The sequence below is a fragment of the Ambystoma mexicanum genome, chromosome 1p (genome assembly GCF_040938575.1).
Source record: "Ambystoma mexicanum isolate Mex_15411 chromosome 1p, UKY_AmexF1_1, whole genome shotgun sequence".
Lineage (NCBI taxonomy): Eukaryota > Metazoa > Chordata > Amphibia > Caudata > Ambystomatidae > Ambystoma > Ambystoma mexicanum.
In genome coordinates this window covers 1275243760-1275264952 of record NC_090921.1, presented here as the reverse complement: position 1 = coordinate 1275264952, position 21193 = coordinate 1275243760, and the positions used below count along the sequence as shown (strand labels likewise).

General features: G+C 48.2%; 1 protein-coding gene across 3 annotated transcripts in view; it reads right to left on the bottom strand.

The window, feature by feature from the left end:
- BCL2L12 (BCL2 like 12) overlaps positions 1-12099 on the bottom strand; it is a 513616-nt gene extending 501517 nt beyond the window's left edge. Inside the window, exon 1 of one of the 3 annotated variants that reach the window (XM_069605212.1) lies at positions 11958-12099. The gene's annotated coding sequence lies outside the window, so the exon portion shown is untranslated. The remainder of the gene's footprint in view (positions 1-11957) is intronic. The other 2 variants (XM_069605219.1, XM_069605217.1) reach the window with 2 other exon arrangements.
- Between the last annotated feature and the right edge of the window lie 9094 nt (positions 12100-21193).

The following is a 21193-nucleotide window of genomic DNA, read 5'->3' as shown; positions in this document are numbered from 1 at the left end:
GAAGTGTGGCTATGCGGACTGTGGGACCCAAGGGAAAAAATCTTTAACATGACACAGAAACACAACTTCATGGGACTATTGATAGCAGCATGGTTGGAAATAGCCCAAAAATGGAAGCAGAAACATCCACCCCATGCAATAGACTGGACACGCAGAATCTGTTCACATTTAGCTATGGAGCGCTTGACGTATATTATCCAAGGGGAAGCCCACAAATTCAGAGAAGACTGAGGCAGAGTTTTGGAATTTCTACAAGGAGAATATATACAGCAATGGTGCCCACATAAAATACGGATACTAGACTCATTCAATTAAGGCGAAAAAAAATACAACGGAAGTCGAACTAACAGACCTTTCCGGGGGAGGGAGGGAAAAGGGTGGATAGGCAGGAGCGGGTTGAAATGTTCTAGTTGATTGTAATATCTGAGAAAATCAATAAAAATATATTAAAAAAATAAATAAATGAGTCCTCTCCCCCCTGATCACTCCAATGTTCACTTTAACATCTTGATCCCCCACCATCTACTCCTCCTCTCCCCTCTTTAAGGATTAAGAGGAAAGTCAGGCAGGATTTTCATGGGCCTTTCCTTGATGATTTGAGGACCTCTCTCCTGTCTCTCTCCCCTACTCATGCTTCTTCCATTGACCATGGGTTTTCTGTCTTTCACTATGCACTTATGACGCTCTTTGACCAACACTATCCTGTTTGCACATCCACACCTTTCTGTCTGCATCCTCAGCCCTGGATATTCTCTGAAAGTTAGACCCTCAAAACAAACATATGCCTTGACCTACAACACTGGTGCACATTTCTGATCACTACCCTGTATCTAGCCTACAAAGATTCCCTTGCTTCCCTGCCCACTGCGCTAAACTCTGCCAGATCCTCCAACTTGTCAAACCAAATCTCCTCCCTTTGTCATCACCCCAAAAGCTTTCATCAAACCTACAGCTTTCCTCACCCCTCCCAAGCCAATATCCCTTGCCGCCTTCCTTTCTGCCAATGACTTTTCTTACTATGTTGCCTCTACAATTCATAACACCCTCATAGCCCTCCTCTATCTCTCTCCCTCCGGCAACCTCCTTCTGTCAACCCCCTCTGCCCTACCTTTTCTACTCTCGACTACTTCTCCCCTACTGGATCAACAACTATGCTTCATCCCTCGAACCCATCTTGCGCTCCTATCAAGCCATTTCCTCCCCAAATGTTCAAAGACTGCCTCAATCACCTGCCCGCATCTCTCTCAGCTCTTCAACCTCTCTCTTTGTCAGCTAGACTCTTTCCAGCCTCCTTCAAATCAGCAACCGTCTTACCCCTATTTAAGAAACCCTCTGATTACCCAAACATCTCATTAAACTATTGACCGGTTTCTCCGCCCCCACTATCAAAGGTCCGTGAGTGAGTGGTCTTCAACTGGATCACTTAGTACTTTGATGGTAATGGCCTTGAAGATCCACTTCAATTTGGCTTCTGTGGCAAACACTACACTGAGACTGCAACCATACATATCTCATTCTCTCTGATGCTCACTTCAATACCCATCCTTTTGGACCTCTGTGCCACTTTCAACACTGTCAACCACTCCTCTCTCCTCTTCATTTGCCAGGACTTTGGGTTATGGAAATCCGCTCTTGCCTAGATCGCCTTCTACCTGGAAGGCAGATGCTTTAAAATCTCCTGAAACTCGCAAACCTCTGGTCCCATCCCTCTCCCTGTCTGCGTGCCCTAAGGAGCAGTCCTTGGGCCTCTCCCCTTCACCCTCTATACCTCTTCCCTACAAATACTTATCTTGTCCTTTGGCTTTCACTAATACCTCTTTGCTGATGACACTCAAATCTTTTTCTCCTTTCCCTCCTTCACTCCAGCCATCTTGGAATGGATTACAAACTGTCTCACTGTAATTAGTCACAAGGTCGCTCTCCGCTGCCCCATGCTGAACTCTTCAAAAAATGGAAGTCATCTTTCTCCTGGCTTCCAATGCTATCTATCCTCTCCCCTCCCTTATCTCCTTCTTGTCTGACATTCTTCCTACTAGGGGTGTTGCTAGATCTGGAAAAGATCTGAGGCTACCCTAATGTTGTGACTCAGAGCTAGCTAGCCTTTTGGTTGTAGTCCCTGAGTTTCTATCAGGGGCTACAAACAAAAGATCCAGTGCTATAGCGTGCTGAGCCAACCCCCCCACCCCCCACCACAGCTAATGCCTCTGCTTGCTACCTTCTCCAATACTTACAACCTTGGGTCCACTTTGATAAGAACCTCAGATTGCAACAATTCATTACCACCACAGCCTCTGCTGCACGTTTTAACCTCCTCAACATTTGGAAAATGTGTCAATTTCTTGCTAACCACTCAACAAAAACTCTACCCCCTCTCATATATAGCAAACTTGACTGCTGCTCCTTGGCCTTCCTCTCTACTCTTTCGTCGCTCCAGATAAAGTCCTCAACCTATGATCTTTCTCCTTCATCACCCCGCTCCACTGGAAACTGCTGCCTATCACAATCAAAGTCAGCCCAACTGTGCATCTCTGCAAAACTAGGCTTACACTTCACTTATTTGCAAGAGGGGGAGCTCCCTTTGCGCTCTCCCCATCCTCTCTACTTGACCCCACCACTCCCTACAGTGACACTTAATAATGTAATGTTGCATATTTATATTGTACTCCTCATTAACGTGATGCAGTTCCTCCCCGTAGGTTAATGTTTCCTTTGTAAAGTCATCAGTTTCTTATATAGATTTGTTCTGTTTGTTTTGTCCCTGGCACATCTCCCACATTATTACGCCCTTATACACTGGCTCACCACTTGTTCTCTTTACAGATCAATAGGCATGATTATACATTGAACATGCAGCTAGTTTAGAATAAGGGTCTACATTCCATAATTCAAAAAAAGCCACCAGGTTAATACAAAATAATACCCTGATGTCTTTTCAATAGTAGGAATATCCCCACTATTCAAATCATACAACTTTGTCTGATGATTGTTAATATGATTTTACTCTTCATTTTTTGTGAATTAACTGTTCTAAAACCTTATTTTTTAATGTTTTCCTTTGGTTCAATTCATTTCTATTTCCCTATTTTGAATAGGTCTAATATATATGTATGTTTTAATATATGTTTTTTTTTTAAATCTTTTGTATATCAAACCAGATCGATTCTGATGTATGAATTTGGTTTCCTGTCTTTTTTCATTGATTACCTTAATAATAAATGTTGATTTAATTGTAGTTAACCCTCGCTTTGTTGTTCCTATAGTGACTCTTTGAGCACAAGACAAGTTCCTTCTTTAACTATATTGAAAAACAACAATCAAACTAAGATTGGTTTATATGTGGATCTTTCTCTTGTAAGTTAACTATCACCACTTGTTCTCATCTTAGTGCTATTGTAGAGGAACACTTCGTGGGAATGCCTCTGCCATCTGTAAGTATTATAGTATGTAATTTCTCATCGAAATTGATATCCCTGTTCGTCAAATACATTCCCTGTTCGTCAAATACATACAGATATATAAACAAACCCTACTCTCTAGTTGTACCCTTGCATGACAGCACATTAGCCACCGGAAGAAATTCAAAACACATGTTAAATGAGAAATCTTTCTGGCAAGGGGTATTGGGTCGAAATATCAGTTATATGTGATTTTACCGAGGGAAAATTCAGAGTGGTCCATTTCATAGTCACCAAAATACTGAAAAAGACTGTTTTTTTCATTTGGGGGGGTCCTCCAAGCCCCCTGATTTTCTATCCTTATAAAGCCACCCTAACCCCATCCTGACCCATTTCAACCCATTATCCTGCTACCCTATATATATTTATTTAATATTTTCAGTATTTCTCGGTATTATAGTTTTCAGTGAAATGTACCACTCTGAATTATTTTCGGTAAATTGACTGGGTACCGAAATATATTGCAGTCCTCATTCATTGCAATTTGCACACATTTCAGCGTACTAGGGTGGGTACAAGAAAGCAACTCATCACAATGTGATGCTTTTCACGGTTTCTGTGTGCTGCATGGGCCTACGCCAGTCCAGTCCTCCTGCTGCTTGCTGCAGGGGGCGTGAGTGGGGGCCAGGCATTTTGAAAGGGTGCCCTGTGCACTCTCCCAGTCCCCCCTAGAGACATCGCTGGAGCTAGAGAAGTGTATTCTCACCAGGATAGGACCATGACCCAAATTTATCAGAACAGTGCAAAAAGGCACAGTGGGGCGTTATTGGGGCTGGTGGGTGTGAAAACAAAGGCGTGAGCCACAGCAAATAGAGGGGTTATGAGTACTGTGTTACTGTGTTACTGTGTTTTCCTGTGTCACATGTGTGAGCTGGGGGGCAGGTACGGGAAATGACACAAAAGGGGGCAGAATTATATTGGAGATTCTGTCCCAGGTGCACCGGCCTATACGGACCTACAGGGAGATGTATTGAAAGGGCAGAGGGCTGGTGAAGAGTATGCCAACTAGCAGGCATCTGCAATCACGTCCTTTCAGAGGGTGCAGTCTGTTGCCAAATCTCCACATCTCGATGTAAGCCAATCTGTGCCTGGAGAGCACACTATACACCCAGCGAGATTAGATAAAAACGAGATTTGGCAATGCCAACAGGGTTGGCTGTGCCTAAGCAAACATCTTCAATGTGTGCAGGTCTCCCAGGTCCCAGCAAAACCTGGGCCTGGGAGGGAGCCTCTGTGGCCAAGGCAGAGCAGTTCAACACCCTACAATGCACAAGCCCAGCCTGCCTCCTGGGCCTGGCGCCTTGCGGTGTGCATGACTGCGCGCACCCTCTCGTATGTCTATAACAGTAGCGTGGCTCCCTCGGCTTGGACCTAAAGCATGTGGGGTCAAAACAGAATTTGAAGTATAAATTCATGTGAATTCCTAGGGACTTATTGTAAAAGATCCATGCCCAACTGAGTTGGAAAACATCTTGAATTGATGCACATTAAGGTAAGAGAAGAAAAGACATAATGTATTCACTGGAGACTTTATATTCTGCCATGTTGGCACACATAGAATTGCAAACTGCTTACAGGCCCTTACAACCATAAGATGATATATGTACCAATGCCACCAGGTTCCGCTAGTCCGCAATTACAAATTTCACAGCCAAATTGTGTTACTTCTCTTGTCCCGCTACCCACTATGTACAGAACGTTGGTTACCTGAGTTTTAATTGAACGCTCAACGCACTAATTGATAAGTTAGTTTCACTTTGATGAGATCATAGAAACTTCCACTCACTGTATTGACTCCTATGTGATCACAAGGATATAAAAAGTGAAAAGAAGCAGGTTCCAGGCTGATTAAGCTTGCTTCATGTAGGTTTATTACCAGTTCCTTAGTTACTGTTACAGATAGGACATGAGAAGGTTGAATTTTGAGGGAGGTGGGGTTGCTCTTTTCTGTCTCTCTCTTAGTTTTATGTTTTTCTCCTGCAGAGCTGTGCAGGGTCGGACTGAGGCATACAATTGTCTCGGACACCAATGAAAAAGGGGCCCACAGTTGCAAATGGCAATGCATTTCTTTAGTGACACTGTTTCAATAGTACCCAAGGGGGAGATTTTAAATAAAATGTGATGCAAATTGTGCAATTTAAAGAATATTTATTCAGAAACGATGGTCAAAACTACTAGCCACATAGTGAAGTAACTCATCCATCTCCCTTCGCCGAGGGGTGAGGGCAGGAGCCCCCCCAGCCCAGCAGAGGATCCAGGCTCCAGCGGGCACACGGACAGAGCCTGCCTGACCCTGTCCCATACAGCGCCTGACCTGCCCATGCCGGGCGCGGCGCGGCGCGAAACCGAGGCTGAGCCTCGATTACTCCAGCTGGTTCCGCCGGCAGGCGGATTCGCCGGCGGCCAGCACTAAGGCCATACAAAGGCCTGTTCCTGCGCCTGTTACGCGCATGGGAGCGCGGCGTGGCCACCCCCCCTGCACAATTTTACTATTCTCTAACCGATAGACTACCACCTGGACAATGAAAAACGTACTCTTTTTTCAATCAACGAGGGCACCCACAAAGGCACTGTGCCTGTCCTCAACCTGTCTACACCGTCGAGCCTAGAGCCAGGACCCCTTGCCGTCCACCTACAGGGTAAGCATACTGCCCCCTCCTCCACATTCCATTCCCGACCTTCGAGCTAGAGCCCTGATCTAGCACCTCCCAACATTGCTACGTCCAAGGTCCCACATGCACCGTTGTGCTCTTGAACCGCAACAAAAATATTTCAATGCACAATCTATAGCCAACCAACCATACTCTTGCCCTGCTTTGCAATATGCAGTCACTTGATAATAGCACCGGCACCACGGTCACCTAGAGACCATTGTGATACTGTGAAGTGCCTTATGGTCACCTTGAGACCACTGTGATACTGTGTAGTGCCTTATGGTCACCCAGAGACCACTGTGATACTGTGTAGTGCCTTATGGTCACCCAGAGACCACTGTGATACTGTGTAGTGCCTTATGGTCACCCAGAGACCACTGTGATATTATGTAGTGCCTTATGGTCGCCCAGTGACCACTGTGATATTGTGTAGTGCCTTATGGTCGCCCAGTGACCACTGTGATATTGTGTAGTGCCTTATGGTCACCCAGAGACCACTGTGATATTGTGTAGTGCCTTATGGTCACCCAGAGACCACTGTGATATTGTGTAGTGCCTTATGGTCGCCCAGAGACCATTGTATTGTAAACCACTTACCCACCAAACTAAGTACCAGTCACGCACAATGTCCAGCCTACTTAGCTTCTACTGCATCATGGCTATTGCTACACTTCCTGCTACTAGCAAGCTAAGCAGCTACACAGAAACCCCACTATACTCACATGCACCTCTATCACATATATCACCAGATATTATTACTAACACTCATGCCTACACTGACTCTAAACACCAAACTCTGTTAGAACCACTAGTTTACACTTCCAAGCCTAGCTCCACCCACGATAGAAATAGCAAACTACGCGCTAGACTTAACAAACTCCATGAGACACCTAGACGACTCCTCCTTCCTACAAAATCTGAAATGAAACATCAAATTGGCAATACAGGCTACGCTTCTAACCACACCCGAGCTTCAACGCTTACCCAAATATCTGTGCCCAAGACAAAATCCAGCGCGAAAAACACTCCTAATCCTACACATACCAAAGAGGAAACTAAGGAACATTCCTATAAAGGAGCACTTCTCAATGCCAGGTCACTAGTTGCACATGCCCTTGAGATAGCTGATCTAATCACTGAGAATAACCTGGACTTCATTGCTATAACTGAAACTTGGCTACACCAGGCAGCAGGCCCTTCACTCATGCTAGCCATACCTGACGGCTACACTATATGTAGACAAGACCGAGAGGGCACCCGCGGAGGCGGAATTGCCATTATCTCTAAATCAAGCCTCTCACTAAGACTAGCCCCTGCACTAACGCTACAATCCTGTGAAGCCCTCACTGCTAAACTCCTTATAAATAATAATCAATCCCTAACTATTCACCTAATCTATAGACCTCCAGGCCCACTTGGGACCTTCGAAGAGGATCTACACAAGTTACTAACCCTCAATGCTAAAACCACCTCTCAATTGTTGTTATTAGGGGATTTTAACTTAGGATTCAATGACAAAACAGATGTGCATGCCGCGACTATTTCCCAAGCTATTAACTCTCTAGGGTTCTCCCAAAAAGTCAACAACCCTACCCATACGAAAGGTAGAATATTAGACTGGGTCGCTGACTCTAACTGTACTACAGTCATCTCCTCTATCTCAGCTTTATCATGGTCTGACCACTCATTAGTGTCCTTTGACCTCCTAACCTCCCAACCATCCTCTACAGTCGTCCCCATGGCACCCTCATGCCCCACAAGAAACAAAAAGAATATGACAATAGATAATGTCATACCCGCTATTCTTCCAACCTTAAACGCCTTGCCTGACAATTTAGACCCCGGCACTTTAGTTCACGAGTATAACAAAATTATGACTGATACTCTGGACAAAATTGCCCCACTTAAAATGCGTACAAGTAAACCCAAAGCCCATCTAAATAAATGGTTCACGCCCGAACTCAAGGCTTTACGTCTCACCAAGAGAAAATATGAATCCAACTGGAAAATATGTGCAACTGCTGAGAACAAGGCTAACCTAATATCTATCTCCCGTCAATACAAAAACGCAGTCTGTCTGGCTAAGAAAAACTCATACAACGATCGCATCGCCAACTCCAAATCAAGCATGAAGGAACTCTTCTCCATCCTAAAGGAACTTGAGTCACCTATTGCCATACCAGACACCTGCACTAAAGATCAGACCTGGTGTTCTGACATCCAATATGCTCTAACTAATAAAATTACTACCCTCCAAAACAAAATTCAACTTAAAAAAGACTCGCTTAAACTCCCTACACTGTCACCACCTAAGGCGATCCACATGCCTCAACATACCAAATTCTCCTTCACCAAAACTTCCACACTCGAGATTGAAAAAATCATCCTCACCCTCAAACCATCCAACTGCAAAGGTGACATCTGCCCAGCACAGCTAATAAAAGACGCTGCCAGAGACCTATCACCATTTATCTCCAAACTTGTCAATGCATCCTTCTCCACAGGTATCATCCCAGCTAACCTAAAACAATCCTGGGTGCTCCCGTTGCTTAAAAAGCAAACTTTAGATCCTCTCATCCCCACCAATTACCGTCCAATCACCACAGTTCCGTTTCTGCTAAAGATCCTGGACAAAGTGGCCTATATACAGATTCAAAACTACCTTGAACTGCACAAACTACTAGGATCTAGACAATCTGGCTTCCGCCCACTACACGGAACGGAAACAGCCCTGATTGACTTAAAGGCCCAAATAGACGAACTGAGAGATCAGGGTAAGACAGCCCTCCTCCTCCTACTAGATCTCTCAGCTGCGTTTGATCTTGTGGACCACAAAGTCCTCTGCAAACACCTGGACGTTGCCGCTCACTTCTCCACCCAAGCTATCAGTTGGATAGAATCCTTTCTGAGTGAGAGAACTATGAGAGTCTTTTCCCCTTCGGCAGCAGCTGACCCTATACCCATTACTTGTGGTGTCCCTCAGGGATCCTGCGTCTCTCCGACCCTTTACAATATATTCACCAAACCTCTGTTCGATGATTTGGACAATCTCGGTATCACCTACACTAACTATGCAGATGATACACAGATTCTCTTCCCACTTTCTGGGGATCACAGTGAGGATGGGGAGTTGGTGAATAGAGTGTATCTCATCATTCAGGCATGGATGGCCACTCACGGTCTTTGCCTGAATGATGATAAGACAGAGTTGATCATTCTGGGCACACAAGCCAATATTAACAAATTGGGCCCAGATTACTCAGCCTTCAGCATAGACGGAAATGTCATTAAAGTCTCGAGGGAAGTAAAAACACTTGGTTTTTATCTCGACTCTACCCTGTCCTTCACTAAACAGGTAAACTCCTTAGCCTCCACCACTGCTTACACCTGTAAATTGATCAGAGCAGGCAAGCCCTTCCTGTCCAATACCAGCTGCCTAATCCTGGCTAGAGCCTTAATTCTTTCCCGACTTGATTACTGTAATGCCCTATACAGTAGCGCCAATAAAGCCACTACCCTAAGACTTCAAACTCTACAAAATAATGCTCTCAGAGCTGCATTAGGAATAAGAAAGAGGGAGCATATCTCCTCGACTAGGCGGCAACATAAATGGCTTTCTACTGAGAATAAAATCCAGCTAAAAATGATCTCATTAACCCATAAGGCCTTAAATAATGCTGCTCCTAGCTACTTGATGGACAAAATAAAAAGAAAAACTTCCAATAGACCCATGAGACTCGCCAACTCCAATTGTTTGGCAGTACCTAGATTCAGACTTGCCAAAATTGGTGGCGTTTGCTTCCCTGTGAAAGCTGCTAACCTGTGGAACGCCCTGCCACCTAACCTTAGAGCTGACCAACCCTTCCTCCATTTCAGAAGGAACCTTATCAAACACATTATCGCCAACAATGACTTAACACCCGAACACTCACAAGCGTAGTCCTACCTAATGCACCCCGACGCGACATCAACCTTTATGTTTATTACTGCTAATCATGTATATTGTTAACTGTACATTCATGTAAATACGGCAACTCTTTATCTGTACATTCTAGTAATTTGTGTAATATGGCGTAATATTGTAAATTCATTTATATAACATTGTAACATTGTAAGCTTCGCATATACTTGTTGCTGCGCCCGGTAACCTAAGGGTCTGGTGCGCAATATAAATAAATAAACAAACAAACAAACAAACAAACAAACTGGCCCACGTTGGCCAAAAAAGTGACCCACTTAGACTAAAAAAAAAGTGGCCCGCACTAGCATTTCACGTTTTTGCTTCGGGCATTGACCTATTGCCCTATAGGCCAGTACGAGCCTGGGGCTGTGGAATAAATATTTTCCTAAAGTTATCTAACCCAAAACGATAGCCTGAGCTAGTGGTGGCCCTAAAGTTCTATGTATGCGCCAAAAGTATGTAGCCTCACTAGGTGGCGCTACACCACTGGCTATACAACAAAACCAAGGGAAATAGTCACATCTGAGCCACAACTACGCAGCCCAAGGATGCTGAAAGAAGAGCAGGCGTCTTCTGCTTCCAAAATACCATCACTTTGCGCGCGCGCATGCACGCACGCACGCTCGCTCTCTCTCTCTCTCTCTCTCTCTCTCTCTCTTTACCAATCTGTTCCTCACTAGGCGGTGCTAAAGTCATGCCTCTCAACCTTTTCATCTCCATGGCGGGTGAAAACAGAATATTTCCTTTTTGGCAGGTGAGAGCCCATCGAATTGTACGGGCAGGTTGAGGGCATTACGGGCGAGTGAAAGGATTCGTTTCTGGATCATACCCACCAAAAGTTTCTGAGTGGAGAAGTATGTCAAGTTCAACCTCGAGCAAAAACCAAGAGCCTGGGTATTTCCAATCTCTGAAACTGGCCGAAAACCAAACTGACGCACTTTCAATTGTGAGGGCAGCACTGTGTCCACGGAAGAAACTGCGAGCCCCAGAGCTGCTCCGTGTGACAACTCCAACAAAACAACCTGGAAAACTAGATGTGATGCATTGGTTTCCACAAAGTGAGACGGCATAGCAGAAATATTCAGTCATCGAGGTCAGGGGTCGACTCCCATGATCCCTCACCATTCACTATGCTGGCTAGAGCTGATAGAAGTTCTAGTCCAAAACACCTGTGGGGCCAAAGATTGGATACTAGTCCTGTCCAACGCGGTAGAACTACTAAAGTTAGTGTTTATAGATGAGACTTTGGCCAATACAAAGAACTGCCACCTCACAGGCCGAGGATGGTAGAGCACATACAAAACACACACACACACACACACACACACAGCATACACGCAAACCACAAATACAGCGTCCACAGCATACATACAACACACACCCAGAAACACACAAAACGCACAGGTGTTTAAACAACGCACACGGGACCCACTTACAACACAGCACAGGACGCGGCGCCCCAGGTAAACAGGACCCTTCAAATAAATCAAGCGTGGCAGGAATCGGGGAGATGAGAAGCTATGTACCAGGCTGGGGTGGACTGGGAACCAAAAGAGGCCCTGGACATAATAGTTCCCTATATACCTGTCCATCCCTGCATATAGGACCCGCTGTGTTGACAAAGACAAGACAATAATGGGTGTGCAAACACAGCGCAATCACCAATCGGCTGCGTTTCCGCGTCCTTTGCTACTATGGGTTGGAAGTGCGAAGAATCTGCTGAGTGCAGTACGGTGCCCGCCTGAGTCCCTGGTGGCACAACATCAACAAGATGCGCAATCAAATGAATGAATTATAATGAAGAGAAACATTGATGCGACAGGTTTCACAGATGGCGCCTAATACATCACACATAAAAAGGGTAATGGAAAACTGCAAAAGCCATACCGTGATCAAACACACACCGGCAAAGGCGTCTAGTATACTGCGGGGTTTCCTGTCCCACGCGCAGGACCCTTTCCAGGCTTTCACGGGGAGCAACAGGTACTGTAGTGACGTGTGCGCTCTATGTTGTCGCCCTAAGCTTCCTGGTTCCTCCCCCCGCCTGCCCTGTCCCACGCCGTCGATGCATACCTCCGCCAGCTGCCGCGCCCCTGCTATGTAGAGCAAATTGCTCTGCGTGACTCATCTAGCCGGAAGGAGTTCTGAAATTAGGGCCCATACCGGGCTTTTCCCGAGGCACACTCCAGTCTGTTATCATCTGTGATGGCGTGCTAGGACTAGCCTAGGACCCCGCCAGGGTGGCCTGCCTAGGTCATTGCTGCAGAGAATGTAGGGAAGCTACTGTACCATCCGAAGCCCCTCTGCATTTAGCCAGAGGCCTACAAAATGTGGGAATTACCTCATTACGACCCTGCATTAAAACTGCTCCCACCATTGTTTCCGGACCAGCTGATTCAGAGTCCTGCAGGCAGGAGGTGTCACTCCTGCCAGGTCTGACCTGGCGGGTTTTACACCACCCGCCTGCAGGCGGACATGGAAACACCGGCTCTGTCATAGACGGAACCGGTGTTTCCATGGTCCCCATCCCCATGGAGTCCTATGGGACTCCATGGGAATGGGGATTTACAGAATTCCGCCTCTGGAATTACCGGATCACCGGGGTTGTAATGCCCCAGTGATTCTGGCAATCACGGAGGAGGAATGGTAATACGGGTCCGGCGGCAGCCTGCCAGTTTTTTTGGCATGGCTACCGCCGGACTCGTAATGAGGCCCACAGCCTCATTACGAGTTTTGAGTTAGCCATGACTCAAACTCGGGTCCGGGTCCCGCAAAAGGGGACTTACTGGGCCATTCCGAACTTGGAGGGGTACATCCCCATTCCCATTTGAGCCCCCATAGGGCTCAATGGGAATGGGGAGGATGGTAGCAGCGGTACCGTTAATAACGGTACCGCTGCTACCATCCTAGTCTGCACGGGGGTGCCGCTCTGCACCAGCAAGCAAACTCGGAATGTTGCGGCGAGGTAACAACGGCGCCGGTAGCACTACCGGCGTCGTTGTTGCCTTACTGCAACACGCCTAATGAGGCCCACAGTACAACAATTGCAGGCCATGACCGTTATTGCGTGATTAACTGCCAGGCAGTTTTTTATTGGGGATTTGCACGTAACACAGAACGCACCCCTGGGTGACATGCTGTGAGCATGAGCACTTGAACATGACCACCCGGGCACCCATGGTGTCCGGGTGTAGTTACAACAGAAGGGTAACAAATAACAGCAATATCGAAACTATAACTGCCCCCTGACAGGCATGTTGACATTTGAGCCAGAGCGGCTAGCCATCTTCTCTCGCTCGACCCCTTTGCTTTCCTCGTGAGCCTCTCCTTCGGCAGAGGCATCTCCAGGAAGCAAATTTGGGGGGGGCAAAAGTAGGGGAGCCCCTATAAAAGGACAATTTATATGCTTTTCCCAAATTGACGTGGGCAAAGTAGTCCAAAGTGGCTCAAGGGAGGTACAAATTGTGCATTTATACAGCAAGCAATTCTGTTGTATATATATATATATCTTGAAGTTAATGATATTGTGTCATCCTATATCGATATAGAAAGTATAAATTAGTCTATCTCCAAAACTCGATATCCAGCACGCACACAGCACCAGTTAAGTTCACTCCTGGTTTCGGACATTCATGGGAAATTTGTGCAGATGTTGCCTGTTGTCATAGGCTGGTAATGGACACCTTACTGTAAAACACCAACATGGGGAGGAGCACACCTAAATTGAGTATATTTGTGGAAACAGAATATTTATAAAGGGTACGAGGGAGAATATCAACCCTGGCACTGGGTTGAGTACCAAAAGAACATAAAAAAAGTGTCCACATCTGTGCAGGGGACGCAAGTGTCCCACAGATTGTGGGCACTTTTTGTATGTTCCTGGTAATGGACACTTGACATTTTATGCACTTTGAAATGATACAGTGGGTCTCATTACGAGTTTGCAGGTAGCCATGCCATTTTTAGCAGCATGGCTACCCCAAACTAGGGTCCGGGCCGCAAAAGGGGATTTACCGGGCCATTCTGACCTTGGAGGGCCCGGTAATTCCCTTTCGCGGGACCCGGTACGTCCCCATTCCCATTTGAGCCCCCGTAGGGCTCAATGGGAATAGGGAGGATGGTAACAATGGGCCCATTAATGAAGGGCCCGTTGTTAGCATCCAGTACTGCTAGTGGGTCCCGCTCTGCATGTCTGGTCTGGCCAGGCGTACAGAGCGGGACCCGCTGCAGAACTCGTAATGTGGCAGCCCGGAATGTACGGTGCCGGTTCCTTACCGGCACCGTTCATTCCGTGGCCGCCACAGTCGTAATGAGGCCACTGGGCCAAATTACGACCCTGGCGGTAGCCATGCCGGTAAAAAAGGCACAGCTGCCGCCAGGGTCGTTTTTTTTTCGGCACCCGGCTATGGGGAATTACCAGGGAATTACAGCCCCGGCGGACCCAGTAATACCCCATTGCCGGGTGGCATAATAAATTACTCCCCATTTCCATTTGAGTCTCATTGGACTCAATGGGAATCGGGAGGACGGATGCACCGGCACCATTCGACTCCACACTCTCCTTCTCTCCTCATATTTCTGACGTCGCCAAGAGGTCACACTACCAGCTGCACCTCCTCAGAGGTATTCTTCCCTTCCTCTCCTTCCCCCAGAAGCTCACTGTCTCCCGAGCCCTGGTTCTCTTGAAGCTGGACTACTGTAACAGCCTCTATCTTAATCTGCCTGCCTCCACTCTCCGCCCTCTGCAACTCATCCAGAACAGAACTGCAAGACTTGTCCTTGGCCTCAAGCCCAGGGACCGTATCTCTCCAGGACTGAAATCTCTACACTGGCTCCCAGTGGCTGCGAGGATAAAGTTCAAAACCCTCTGCATTGTCCACAAGGCCTTCTGGGGCCTGGGTCCTAAATACCTTCAACTCTCTCTTCCCAAATATCTTCCTTCCCGAGCCCTTCGCTCATCCGCCTCCAACTCCCTCAGGGTTAGCCGCTTCTCAAAGCAACGAGCTGGGGGTAGATCTCTCTCCGCGGCAGGGGCCTCCCTCTGGAACAGCCTTCCTGCCTCCCTGAAACTTGAGGAGAACCATCTCCGGTTCCGGAAGCACCTCAAAACCTTCCTCTTTGCTTCTGCTTTCCCTCTCCCTCTCCCCTGCTGAGCGGCTAATTAAGTTTCACTGAAGCTGCACTGATCCTGCAATTGGACCACTCTAAACGGCCTCGGTCCTGGGCCCTGCCACTCTCCACTTGCACTGATGCCCTGGAACCCCTTTGCACTGCGGGTCTGTCTCTGTATCCCTACAGCCCCCCCTCCCCCAGCACTTGTTCTGCACTTACCTCACACTTGCCACCAGCTGGCCCTATTTATTTTATTTATTACGTACGCCTCTTACCTTGTACTGCACTTCCCCCCCTCCCCTTCCCCTTGCACTTTTCCCCTCCCCTACCCCTGCACTTGCGCGATCTGAATGACACCTGGCCTAGTAGGATCGTTTTCTGTCTCCCCTTGTACCCCCCTCCCTGCCTCGTCGCGCCTTGAAACACTTGTGTATAGGTTCGTTACAAATACCATATCATATCATATCATATCATTCATGGTGCATCCATCAAGGTCTGCGAGCGGGTGCCGTTCCGCCCGCCAGGTCATACCTGGCAGACGGAAAGGCACCAGCTTGCAGAACTCGTAGTTTGCCGGTCCAGTAACAAGGGTGCCGGTAGCTCACCGGCACCCTTGTTACCGGACCTGCAACCTTGTAATGAGGCCCAGTGTGTGCCTTTCAGGCCAGAAGAAAGACAACAGGCTGAGCAAAAAACCTGTAAACGCACACGTGACGGCTGGGGAAATGAGGACAACAGATTAGATCAACAAGTCCCTTGCTTCCCTCAGCAAAGCTGGGGGTTCTGTAGGGAAACCCTTGTCAGGGGCGAGCTACCTACCAAGACCCCAATTTGAATTTCAACAATCAGAGGTCGGGCTAGCATGATTAACGAAATTCAAATTGGGGTCTTTTTTCACTGTGCCCTCACTCCCTCAGGCAGGGCAGGGGGCAAGGCTTGCCTTTTCACCAAGCTGTGCATGCATGCGCATGCATGCAGTAGCAATGGCAAGCCCTGGACCCTGACTGATGACCCTCACCCCTGTGCCGCTGTCCTGTATGCACCTTTATGGTGCGATCTTCATTGCATTTGCTGTGCCCGTAGTCGGCCCCGGCAGCAGCATTGCAGCCCTGTGTATTGCAGCATTGTGTGTGAGCCATGCGGGTTGATGCCAGGCAGCACTGAAGAGAGAGTATCCCAGGTAGGGGTGCAGGGGAGTATCCAGCATTACAAGGGGGGAGGGAGAGCCACTAAAAAGGTCCTGTTACTTTTTCCCCAAATGCTGTGCGCGCAATTCCATACGGTCTCATTTGTGCCCACCCCTGCCCTGTTATACTTTTTTTGGTAACAGTGGCAGATGGCATTTTAATAAAAAAAAAAAAAAAACTCTAGAATCATTACAGATGCAGGAGATCCATCTATTAGAGATCTGTCCAGGCACTCTGGGGAAAAATACATGCAAACCTTCTAATTTGCATATGGATTGCACCAACGGAAATGACTTCACAGAAAGGGATATTGCAAGGAGCATCATCAGTCTTTGATACTTGTAGGCACCATGGAAGTGACTTTAGAATAAGTTGCCATAAGTAAGCCAAGTGGCAAATAATTGTGGTGCAAAATACCTAAATTGCACTATTATTATAAATGGAACAACTCTATAGACATTAGGCTTTAAAAAAAATAACAGCATGATATATTAACATAAGCGATATAGTAACATAAGCTCTGAAGTGAATCATTTACAGAGCTTCAGATAAGACACAGTGCGATTAAATGATTTGCCCAGGATCACACACTTTGGTTAAATGGTGAAACCGGGATGTGGACAGTTTTAAGCAACTGAGCACATCTTCCCAGGTTTAGTTGATATAGATATTTATTAAGGTTTTGCTTTGCATTTCATGTGCTTAAATAATACTTTATTTACAGCAATGCCTTGGAAGCAAACCATATTAGATAATATACCATCCTTTCATCGTAAACTAACTATGCACTATATACATTGGGCCTCATTACGAGGTAGGAGGTAGCCATGGTCCTATTAGCAACATGGCCACCCCCTTACCGCGTACCGGGTTTGGGTTCTCAGAATGGGAATTTACCGGGTCATTCCAACCTTTGAGGACCCGGTAAGTCCCCATTCTGAGAACCATTGCCAATTCCCATTTGAGCCCCCATAGGGCTCAATTGGAATGGGGAAGTAGCTAACAACGGTACCACAATTTGTGGTACCGTTATTAGCTCTGAAGTCCCTTAGCGGGTCCCGTCCTTAACACCTGGTCAGACCAGGCGTTAAGGAAGGGACCCACTAAGGGACCTCGGAATATGGAGGGAAGGGATTACCGGCACCGGCACCCTTACCGGTGCCGGTAATCCCTTGCCTCCTACCTCGTAATGAGGCCTATTGTCATAGATTTATATTGAGCAATACTAGTATGGTTTTAGTTTTATTCTCACCATCCTGCATGCAAAGTCACAATAGCATCATGTAGATTAATGTGAGCCTAACAAATCCCCCTTGGGGTTTAAAGCCAAAGTAATTTCATAAAGCATGCAACATCTCGGGAGGATAGCTCAGGGGCAACGTGCTCGCCTTGGAAGCAAGACGACGCAGAGCAACACAGGTTCAATCCCCGGGTCTGCGCTAAGAAAAATATGGGTATTAAGCATGTTATAAATAACCAATTATATCATAACATTAAGCACCATTCTCACTTCTGATCACTCCCTCCCATTCACATTTCTAATAGTCCCACGCTTTCCTCCCCCCTCCCATCAGTGCCTAATGGCTCACATTGAAATGTTCTGTTGACACAGAGCAACTTGAGAGCCCCTCTGCTGCCTGGTGCTCCTTGGGATATTGTGCTGGCCGCGGGATACTTCTCTCGTTTCGGAAAGGGTAAGGTGTCCAGCTGCCAGGACAATGAGCGTGCTGAGCAGGATTGCTCCGCACACATTGTCCTGCCATCGGGACACCTTTCCCGTTGGGCACCCTCATCGAGAAGCCTAACGGGACACGTGTCCCACTGCCAAATATCCCGGTCTTGCCCACCCTGCCCTCCCGCTAGGTACGTCGCTGTAGGGGGGCCCAAGGGAGGGCACAGGATTTCAGAGGAGGGGCCTAGGACCCCGCTGCTCCCACCCTAGCGACGCCACTTGCCACCGGCCACAGGGCCCTGCATCTCACAGCAAAGTGTCCCATGCAGTGGCACCTCCCACGATGCCTTTCCAAGGCTGGACATCCACCTGGGTGCGGCAACATCCCTCTGCACTAGTCACACTAAGGGATAGGCCCTTCCTTCTTCGCTGACCTTTGTGACCCACTACCTTCCTCTTTCTTGCCCTGGATCGTTTCTGGCTCTGTGTGGATAGCGCCTGCACCTCTTCTATTTGCAATACTTGCAGCCCCTTCATGGCCCCCTCCATGTGGGCCGATCTCACCTCTGCAAGCATGTGAGCTCATCCCAGTTCCAAGATCTTCACCAATGGGATCCCGGGCTCTTTTAGAATGTGTGTGCGCAGGGTGCCCGATGGACACCGCTGTATCGCCTGGCCCCCGGAGCTCACCCTTCTCAACGGGGAAATCACAAGTTGCAGCCGTGTGGCAAACCCATCAATGCTCTCATCCGGGCCCTGGGCTGCCTGCCGAAGTTGAAATCTTTCATAGTCAATATTTACGATTGGGGTGAAATACTGCCAGCATCTTGATAGGACCCATCCCCTGGGGACAGAGTTTTATACAGTGTCTGGACCACACTCCCCGCATAAACTAACAACAAGGTCTTTTTCTTCCAGTTTTCTCTCAAGCCAGTGGGTCCAGGCAGGACCTAGGGACGTCAGAGTACCCTCGATGGCAAACCCGGGGACATGGTTGCTATGAAACTGTGAAGCCCCTATCAGATCGCGGCATGGCGTTTGGCCAGTGTTTGGCCGTGGGGTGGTGAACATGGCTCTTCAGACTTCACCCCCCCCTAGTCCCACTGAACCTGGGATCTTGATCCATCTTTGGGCAGATGGGGTTGCCCTGGGGTCGCTTCTGGCCTGTTAACATGAGCACTCTCAGCAGCAATCAGCAGTTTGCTGGGATATGGTGTTGCAGGGTCAGTACCCCATGTTCTCCCCCGACCCCACAGGAGGTACTGGGCACTGGTGTGGCAGTGGAGTGGGCCATGCCACCTGCAGGGGTTTGCTGGCATATGGTGTTGCAGGGTCAGCGCTCCATGTTCTCTCCCCCTGGCAGTAGGGACTGGGCACTGGTGTGGCAGCAGGGAGGGCCGTGCCTCTCCTCCTCACCCCCAGGCAGGAGTTGCTTCGTTCACATGGCAGCGGCAGAGGCCACGCCACCCTTATTCTCCCCCAGGCAGGAACTCCGTATGTAATTAGGTGGTGGTGAAGGCCGAGCCACTGTTATTCGGGATCTACGTGATCCGACTGCGTCTGATTTTGCCGCAGCCGGAAAGTTCGCATGAGAAAGGTGCGAACTACCAAAAGTTTGCACCTTTCTCATGCGAACACACGTACATACCCACATCCACAACACACCCACCACACCCCCCCCACCCACACCCTTAACACACCCCCATCCACACCCCCAACATAAACAGACCCCACTTACCTTCTTCTTCACGCTGAGTCCCTGTGGCGCCAGTTCCCTTTCACTTCCGTGATCGGGAACCGGCATTGCAGGGTCCTTTTCTTTTCTTTTTTTTCATTTATTTTTATGGAAGGCTGTAGGAAGGCTGCAGGGGTGTCCCCCCGCAACCCCTGCTCACTATACTATAAAGCAGCCCCCGTTTCATTTTTTTTCAATGCTACCACCAAAGGATAAAACTTTTGGTGTTCGAACCTTTGGTGGTAGCATTTTTAGATATAATGGTTCATGCGAATCATTAGATTGGGTAAAAAAGTACAAACCCGTTATTCTCCCCAGGCAGGAGCTAAGGTCTTAATTAGGCAGCGGTGGTGGCCGTGCCACTCTTATTCTCCCCAGGCAGGAGCTCCTTACTTGTCGAGGCAGCAGTGCAAGCCACACCCCTTTGCCTCTCCTCGAGGCGGGAAACCTTCCCCACCAGTGCGCTAGCGGTCTGAAACGATCTTAGTTCCCCCAGGCAGGACCACCTTGATTTCCTTTACCAAGCAGCAGGGCGTAGGGCAGCAGAGGAGCCCGGCTGCGCGCCGTGCCACAAAGCAAGCAGACTTCCTCCAGCGGGAAAGCAGCGATGTGCGCCCGAGCAGCACGTGGTGCACTACCACCTTCGTCGCCAGTTGTTACGGGCGCCAGTAGTACCGGAGCAAGGCGTCATCCACACAGTCAAGACACACAGCTCAATGATTGCAGGCCACACCCGTTACTGCGTGATTTACTGCCAAGCGGCAAACCCACTCGGCCCTTTTATTGGGATTTCCACATGAAACAGCACGCATCCTTGTGTGATTTGCTGTGAGCATGAGCGTTTGCACACATGAACACACGGGCACCTATGGTGTACGGGTATAGTTACAACACAGTCCCAGTCAGGCTCACAGTGGCCTATAGCCTGTAGGGCAAAAGGGCAATGCCCGAACCAAAAACACAAAATGCTAGTGTGGGCCCGTTTTTTCTTCAAAATGCATCACATTTTAAAAAAACCTCTCCCTTGGGTTCTACTCAAACAGTCTGCCACAAAAGGAATGAATTGCCAGTGACGACGAACACAAAGCACAGCAAAATGGAGGAGGCACCTCCGATAACCCGGGCAGTGTCCTCACTTTGGGCTCCCTGCCCCCGCAGGAAGGAGGGGGAGGCGCCGGTGCAAGGCGGTGCAAGGCGGCAAAAGAAGGAAAAGCCCGCAAAATGGAAGCTCGGCAGAACTGGGGGAAAGCCCGCGAAGGGCGAACAAAAGAAAGGGGAGGGGATTTCCCTTTATAACGAGCGGGGTCAGCATGGAAGGCAGCATCCAGCTGCAGCCGTGGGACACCCGCTCGTGGCACAACAGGAGAATGTTTCGTTTTCCGAAGGAGGTTTCATTTTCAGAAGGAGGACCGCCGCG